We start from the raw sequence: 9,225 nt of genomic DNA, 5'->3' as shown, positions 1-9,225 counted from the left end.
AGGAACTTTCTTCTTTTGATATAAATAGTCTTCATCATCACTTTCACTATCACTTTCCAACTTTCCTTTGTACCAAACCATTGATTTGAATTTGATATTTCAAACAAAGTCGCCAACCTTCATTCTAAAAAAGGTACCTTAAAATTTCTGAGGAACAAAACACACTGGTATTTCTCTCCCCAACAAAGTCGCCAAAAATATGCTGGTAAATAGAGTTGTCACTGTGAATTCCCCTTCAAAATTGACCATGTTTGCTCGAAGAGCAGTGACAACTATTCCAAGAGTTGGAGAGATTATGGTGAGACCGTAATATTCCTCTTCATTTGAGAGGGGTAACTACCTCATATGATGGGGGTATTTAATATTTTTTTGTACTTCTAAACTGAAAGTACATAAAGGAGAAAACACAAAACTAAAGAGAGATAAGTAATGAAAACCCAAAAGTAGACATACAAACACCATATGAGATTCATGATGAATAACAATTTCAAAGGGGTTTAATCACAAGATGGGTTTAAGAAATGCAATGATGATGAAAGAAGCACGACAAATCTCAACATACGAAGAGATAGGCTATACTAGCATAGACAAGACAAGATACCAAGAAATGACGTGCTTCATCATGTCAATTACATAGATTATTAAACTGAAAACCAATAGATTCCACCGATACACAAAGGGATTACAAATTTAACAAACGAGAAATTAGTAGTTCAATAAATCATGAATACATTCAACACATATGAACTCAATGCATTCTTCATTATTATTTTGAAAATATACAAGTCCAAAATCTTTGTGTACAAAATGTGAAAACCAAAAGATCTCAAATCGTTTCTCTACAAAATTCTCCAAAGTTTTCCCTTCATAAGAGTCCTCCTCCATTTTTACAAATTAATTGGCCTTGTATTTATAGGCTAGAGAGAATAACTACCTCATAAATACTTGGTCTAACTACTTAGGATAACTAACTAAGTGAACATTTAGAATAACTACTTAGAATAACTATCTAAATAGTTACTTAGGATAACTACCATAAACGGACACTTAGAGTAATTACCCTTTTGAAGACAAGTTAAGATTTAGCTAACTTTTACTAACATTAGATCCAAATTCTAACTTTAGTAACATCAAGTGACATAAGTCACAAAATGACAATTTGAAACTAGTAAGTTAGGAAAAAGACCAAGTTGATGCAACTATAACACCACCTTGATCATTAATGTACACTGATCATTCACCCACGACATTCCTTCAAACACAAACAATTAACTTCCATTTCCTCATTGTAATATTCTCATTTATGATAAGAATTGACATCTGTGTTCCACACCAATGTGATCACTGTTTTTGAAATGAAACGTAATAAGACTAATTTCTTTGAAAACTTCTACAACTTAATATTCTCGCACCGATATCACAATTTTCATTCCAAGACCATACACTGTGCTTTGATGAATGATGTAACCATGAATTTGACTTTACTCCTATTAATTGCATTTGCTCGAATGTTTGTGAAGTCTTTTTAAACAAACCATGTTGTACACAACTTGCAATGATTTCTTTCCAAGAAATTACATTCTGCTAAACATTTCACTTGATTTGTGATTTTCCATGTTCTGCATGCATGTTTACAACCGATTTTGATACTTGTAGAACTCGGCCTCACGTCTTTGAATTGCATCTTCTTTGATGTTCATCAAGAATTTTCAACAAATATATCTGGTGCATCGCATTAGATGATATTGCTTCGAGACGACGAGACCTTGGAGATGTTCTTTTTGTCTATGGTTCCACATTATGCATGTCCATCTATCAAATATTTGACGCTTATAACATATTCCCATTATCAATTATGATTTGATGAATATCCACACACTGTTTTGGTGCTCCCATTATTTTCAATAGTGAAATAATTTGGTTGTACACCTTCCAACTGCATATTCTTGAAAGTATGAAAAGCCTTGTCAACAAATCGATTTTCTATGAATCTCTTGATCATTGCACCGTGAAGCGAAAATTTTGTTCAACTTTCAAAAATCGCCACTGTACGAGTTAGAATAACTAATTAATTAATGAATGAGAATGCATCGACATCTTTCAAACCGATAATGCCTCGAGATTGAATACCTCTGCATCTTTAAAAACTTGACCAACTTCCGGATGATGCAAAAATTATCAATGAAGATATTAAATGCAACATAGCGTTCCCCTTTTAGTGACTTGTATTTCTTGGACAAAACACCGAATTGCATCACCTTGTCAGTGTTTCATCAACTTCAATTAGATTCTGATGCCCCTTCATAACTATTATCAGTGTTTAAGTAAAGTGCAAAAACTTGATGATAGCTTCTACAAACAATGTCTCATCAAACTTTTTGCTTGCTTGGATAATATCGATCGATACTTTAGATTACTTTGACAAGTAAGTGAGAAGGCCAATACATTGTACTTGTTGACATGAAAACTCTCATTTATAATGGTTTTTTTTATCATGAGCTTATCAATATGAGGATTTTGACACCAAAAGTTTAAATTTTGACAAGTTCAAATTGGGGCTAATAGACATGAAGTGTGAAAGAAACATCTCCCAGAGAATGAAGCCATGGACCATCCAAGAGAAGGTTGTAAGATAAAGGACTCGACATCACATGTACAAGAGTTGGAATGGTGATGAGTTCAACTTTCAAATACAATATTACCATTCCCAAATAAATCTTTCCACTTTTATCAAAACCTTAGATGAGCAAAGAAGATGCTACTAAGGCATTTGGATCCACCTTAATCTTTGACAATAGATCCAAACTACACACATTAAGTGGAGAGATTATATTGACAAGGGTTTGTCTAATGCTAACACCATTAACATGAATGATTGTCATTAACGGATCATCCAAGTTCTTTGCTTCTATAGGTGTGGTTTTATGGGGATAGAATGTAGTATTTGGTGTATCTGCATGAATATGATCCATCAACACATGTATATCCACTAGTCCTGTAGAAGAATGCAACGAAATATTTTGCAAAGCTTCTTGTAGTATACCTTGATACATTGGGGTTGTTGGAAGAAAATCCTATAGTGAGATTATAGTAGGAGTAACTTTAAGTTTTTCAACAAGATCATAATCATTAGGACACTTGACCATGAGTGGAGGTTGATAGACTTATAAAGCACTAAGAGGGGGGGGGGTGAATCAGTGACAGCAAAAACAATACCACTTTAAACACTGACTGGTAGAGATACTTAACAAGTTTACCAAACACTATGCATGCAATCCAAAATGATATTAAAGCATCCACCATAACATAAGCGTTTATACGTGGAAAACCCAAATGGGAAAAACCATGGTGAAGGATTAGATTCTTCTATAGGTTTATCCTCACTCTTCTTTTTCCAGATTCAGTTCATATCCTCTCTGGTTTCCTCAATATTTACCCTATGCTTACCTTTATGATCTTCAGAGTAGTTCACCAGTTTATTCTTTCTGGTTCTACAAAACTTCACCATTTGTCCCGGTTTGTGATAATGATAGCAAGCCATTCTGGATGATCTCCAAGAAAGTGCATTGCCTCTTCCTATTCTCCTTCTCCAGTTCATAGACACATGACCATAATTGTTACAAATGGTGCATATGACATTGATTACCTTTTCCATTTCAAATGGACTAAACCGGTTGACATAGGGTTTCTGCAGGTTCGTGTTACTTCGGTTGTCATAGGTTCTCCTCCAATTACCATTAGGTCTTCCATTCGTGTGAGGTACTATATTATTTTATCCATATCTGCATTCAATTGATCTATGTCCATATATGTTGCATGTAAAACAATGACCTTCAAATCTCCCAGATACATACCTAGCATTTGCATTATAGCCTATATTCTCATTGGGTATTTTTCTACAAACATTTGTAGTATGTCTAGGTTTATGACAGACAAAGCAAATAGGTTTAAAATCTTTCTTACCGGTGGGCTTGTACGCCTTAGGAGAAGTTTTGTCCTTGTGAATGTTGCTCTTTGTACCAAAAGACTCTCCTTTCTCAGATGTATTAAAGCCTAGTCCAGATGTATCACCCTTCATCCTTTGAGATTGGATCTGCTCGTCCAGCATAGTAGAACTCTTATTGAAATTTTCCATCTTTCCATTAGCCTCAATGAGCTCTCTGGTAAGATCTTCATTGTGTTTTGCAAGAGTCTCTCTTAGAGATGTTGCCATTTCAAGATCTAGCTACAAAGCCTGTTTTTCTTCTTTTTCTTCATGCCAATGATCATGCAAAGTTGCATTCTTATGTTTGATCTTAACAATCTCATGATCTCTTTCTTTGATTAGGTCTTCAACTGCCCTTCTTGCTTCAAGCTCTTCACTCATGTGGATAGTTAGGGCTTCTAACTCTCTTCTTTGATTTAGCTTTTCACCATTCAGTTTATCAACTTCTTTAGCCAATGCATCAATGTTAGCTTCATCCGAAGAACTATTATTAGATATTTCCAATAGTTGTTCAGTCAGCTCTCTCCTTTTGACTTGTGAAGCTTTAAGTTTGACCCTTAGGGTATCAAGCTCTTCCTTAGTAGCTTGAAGAACTCTAGCCATCTCAAATTAGCTCATATCCCCCATGGTGGATTTAGGGTCTCCTTCAAAGTGATTAAGCCTTAAGGAAGTTAGGCTCTGATACCAATTGATAGACTTATAAAGAATTGAAAGGGGGGGAGGGGGGAGGGGTGAATCAGTGACAGCAAAAACAATACCACTTTAAACACTGACCGGTAGAGATACTTAACAAGTTTACCAAACACTATGCATGCAATCCAAAATGATATTAAAGCATCCACAATAATTAAAACATCCACTATAACACAAGTGTTTATACGTGGAAAATCCAAATGGGAAAAACCACGGTGAGATGGGACTCACAAGTTAACTATTTGCAGTAATAGATAACTGACCGGTTAAGGTCTACAAAAGTGCTTTGCTAGGAGCGAATCCTCTTAAAAATCCCAAAGCTCTGTAAGGAGCTATACCCTATTAAAGGTAGTACCCTGTTAATAATGGATGACCTTGTTAAAGGATTTGTAGATTGAAGCTTGTCAGAGCTTACCCATTTAGGGGATTTGACTATTGTAGTGATTAGAAAACAACAGGTGGTGTGATCTAGAAGTAGCACAACTTGCTTGAATAGATCCTCTTCTGCTCAATCAAAACTGCATCACCAACATATTTTTGTAATGCCTTCAACAACTTAACACTTCTATCTTGCATCATATCATATGTCAAAATAGTTCATCATAATGTCATTAAATGGACATTAGTTTTCATGTCAGCATAAGAATCATATCACAATTTCCTAGGTGCAGTGTGTTTGGACAATATAGCATAAATTATCACAAATTTCCACCAAATCTATCAGTTAGGGGTAACTCATCACACAATCAATGAATACCGATTGGAACACCGATACTGGTTTAGAGTTAACCACATTCAACACGTAAACTAATTGTCCTTGATTTGCTTCTTTGATGGTCTCCACTGAATTTACAAACCACTTTCTTTAGATAGGAGCGTGATGAAGCTCGAGATAGTATTACTATTGCAAGACAATAGTTGTGTTTACAATGAGAGCCAAGAACATGAGAGAGTATTTCCTTGAGAGCTTTCTTTCCAAGAGTGTCTAGAGATTTCAATAAACAAGATAATTTGGTTTTAATACAATGAATAGCCAAGGATAGCCATTAGAGATTCATTCAAGTGAAGGGTCACAAGTCCAAAAAAGTTTGATGTGGGATATATGATTCCAGATTTGGGAATTTGATAGGACTTTAGTGAGGAATACATACGTCTACATGATGTGCTACTATCCATACCAAGATGGTCCCAAATGAGGTCTAAGGGAAATTGGGGATAATCTATCTTTTGAGCTCATGATGCCAAAGTAATAGGATATTTATCATGAGCATTGTCATAAATGCATCGGGCGCAATGTGTAAGTGTCATAAATGCATTGAACATAATTTAGGACACTACACACACCATGGGTTTATTAAGTTGAAAGTTATGAAGGGGTTGGAACAAGCAATGCCTACATTGACTTGGGTGATGTTTTTAGGAGAGGAAAGTTCCTTAGCTAAAAAAGATGAGACAAAGGCTCATGGAGCCAAGGGTAGGAATGATAATTTTGAAACCTTAATTGATGAAAACCTAAACCAGAGTGACAAAGATGTAGGAAATGGGGGAATAAAATTAGAAACTCAAGGGAATGGGAACCCAAAAAAAGAAACTAAGAATACACAAAACACAAATAGAGGAATAGTGTATACAATAGGAATAAAAGATATGTTGGAATCAGGGATCATTGAGAAGGGGGTGAATCAATGCTCTACCAGTTAGAAGATTTTCAAACTTAACTTTAAAGAACCACAAACATAAATATGTAATTAGAATGCAAAAGCATAGAACAAACAACCACCAAAGAATAACACCAAATTTTTACATGGAAACCCAAATGGGAAAAACCATGGTGGGATTTGAACCAATATTATTCCACTATGGCTAGTAGAAAACCAAGATTATAATATGGGGAGTGCATAAGAATTCAAGCACATTGCCCAGAGCTTACTGCTCAAATACAATAAGGGCTACCACCTCGAAAGGCTCACTTCCTTACTAATTAGTTACAATGATGAATTACAACAAAATGAACTCTGAAATAACATCTACAATGCTTGGATTAGTTCTGGTTGAGTGCCAAATATACTAACTGGGTCACCTCTGTTGATCTGCTCTATTTTGCCCTATACACTATTTCAATCAGCTACTGAATCAAGAATGTGCATGTGAAACTGCGCCAAAATAGATTCTCAATCACCACTCACTCATATACAATCATACCATCCTCCAAACAGATCATCTACACCAAACTTATATACCGACAATCACAAAAGGGTCATTTATCATGTCATCCGGCTTGTGTAACGTGTAATCACATGTCGAATTGACTGGATCACCAAAATAATAATAAAATGATGTTTCTATGTCAGCTTTATCAATCCAAACATGATATAATGCACCGCAATAACCAGAAAGCTTTCAAACCCAAACCTGGTTTATTCTTCCTAAAACACCGATTAACTGGCTACCGATTGACATCCGCTTCTAATTGAGAAGAATTAAGGCCATTGGATCGTATCTCCATGAGGAATTACCATCAATGGCAACCCTAAACTAGTAATAAACCATCAAAAGCCACTAGATGAGTGCCAATTTTGAAAAATCTCCCCCTTTGGCATTGATGGAAACACTCGTGAAAAAAATGGCTAAGTGTTCAACACTATACACCGGATCAAAAGAATTTCTAAGGCTCCCCCTTAGACAAAGAATTACACTCTTCCATATTGTACATTTTTCACTGATTCTCTCCTCCTTTTATAGAAATGCTAGAGATAGGGTGCTACCCAAAACTTATATATAGAGATACTTGCCGAATATATTCTACAAATACTTGAAGATGTTAGCAAAAATGATCTTCAAGGATCTTAGGTGAGTATCTCACCCACTCTTCAAGTTATCCAAAATAGTAATAAATACACTAAATACAATGGCGTGAATCTCTACTTCCTTCATATCAGATGACACAGGTTTTATCATTGTTAGTACTCGGAGGCAACTGAGAGGGGGGGTGGGTGAATCAATTGTCTATTGATTTTAACCCAAATATAACTTAATCAAACTTAATGCATAATACTAGTAAACCAAACTTAATGTTGGTTGACAATTTAACAATTAATTATAGTACCGGTAAAGTTTAATGCATGAAACAGGAAGACAAATAACATCCATAACACATAACATAGATATTTGTATGTGGAAACCCTGTAAGGGGAAAAAAAATAGTGGGAAACCTTACCCACAATTAGATGATACTACTGCAAATAGTATGTGTGTACAAATGTGGTCTGCACATGCAGAAAGGCCAACTGCCTAGAGCTCACTGCTCAATCACAAAATGGGAGTCACACTGACTACAATTGGATGGTTAAATCCAATGATAATGTATTGCTCAAAATAACATCTTCATATGTTGGATTCAGTATCGGTTAAGCTCTAATTATCTTCTTCATACCTTCCTTGAACCTTCAAATGATGTCTTCATGTATAGCGCTTATTATATTCGCATATACCGAATATTACAACCTTGTAATACCTATTACATTCCCTATCTCCTTCTGACTTAATCTCATAAATGATATCTTACATATATACCAAAACCTAAGACCAAATGTGTAGGTCGGTTCACTAAGAGTATTACAATTAAATCAATTACAAATGAATCAATATGCAATGCATCATGTCAGCTTAATGCATTTACAATAATAACCAATCAATAAATCATCTCCATAACGTGTCGTGTTAATCTGGAATAGATAACGCTTGTCGGTCCATAACCTAGACCAATTTGCTGGTAACAACAAATATGCAAACTTGATTAGACCAATAACCAAATCACCATAACCAAGTGTCCAAACCATGTCTTTGACATAACCAAGTAATCTCCAGATGATAACAAGTCATCCTCTGTGCTGGTGAACAATATAACCTACCAGTGAACCAGATATCGGTGACTGTGCATAAGTCACTGAACATGTCGGTGAACATAACCACAGATCTCTAGTGCTGATAAGTGTTGACAAGTGTTGACATCAATGACAAAACCAATGAAACACATCCATAATACCAACAATCTCCCCCTTTGGCATTGATGGCAACACAAGATGGAAAAACCATCTAAGTGCCAAAGCAAAAATGCCAAAAACCATAAACCAATAATCTCCCAAAGAGATCAATTACCAGGAATCAAAATATATAATATCTCTCTAAAAGATAATGTGTTTTTCCATAGATATCACTCCCCCTTTGACATCAAATGCCAAAGAAATACAAAAAATAGATACAACTAGTTCATAGAACTAATTACAAATACCAATTGTTATAGCCAACTACTCCCCCTGAGAAGTAGCCCTCCTTCATCAAAGTCGGAAAAAGATTTCTTTGTTAATTCTTGCCAGTCTGATGCCATGCTCTAATTGTCTAAGTTTCTACTGGTGAGGGTATCACCCCAAGCTGCTCTCTGAGATATTCAAGAGTTTCCTTAGGCAAAGGCTTAGTAAAGATATCTACAATCTGGTCTTTAGTGTTCACATAAACCAATTTCACTTCTTTTTCTTCAATATTCTCTT

This window comes from Cryptomeria japonica, chromosome 10, assembly GCF_030272615.1.
Source record: "Cryptomeria japonica chromosome 10, Sugi_1.0, whole genome shotgun sequence".
In the NCBI taxonomy this organism is placed as follows: Eukaryota; Viridiplantae; Streptophyta; class Pinopsida; order Cupressales; family Cupressaceae; genus Cryptomeria; species Cryptomeria japonica.
Note: the sequence above shows the minus strand (reverse complement) of the source record.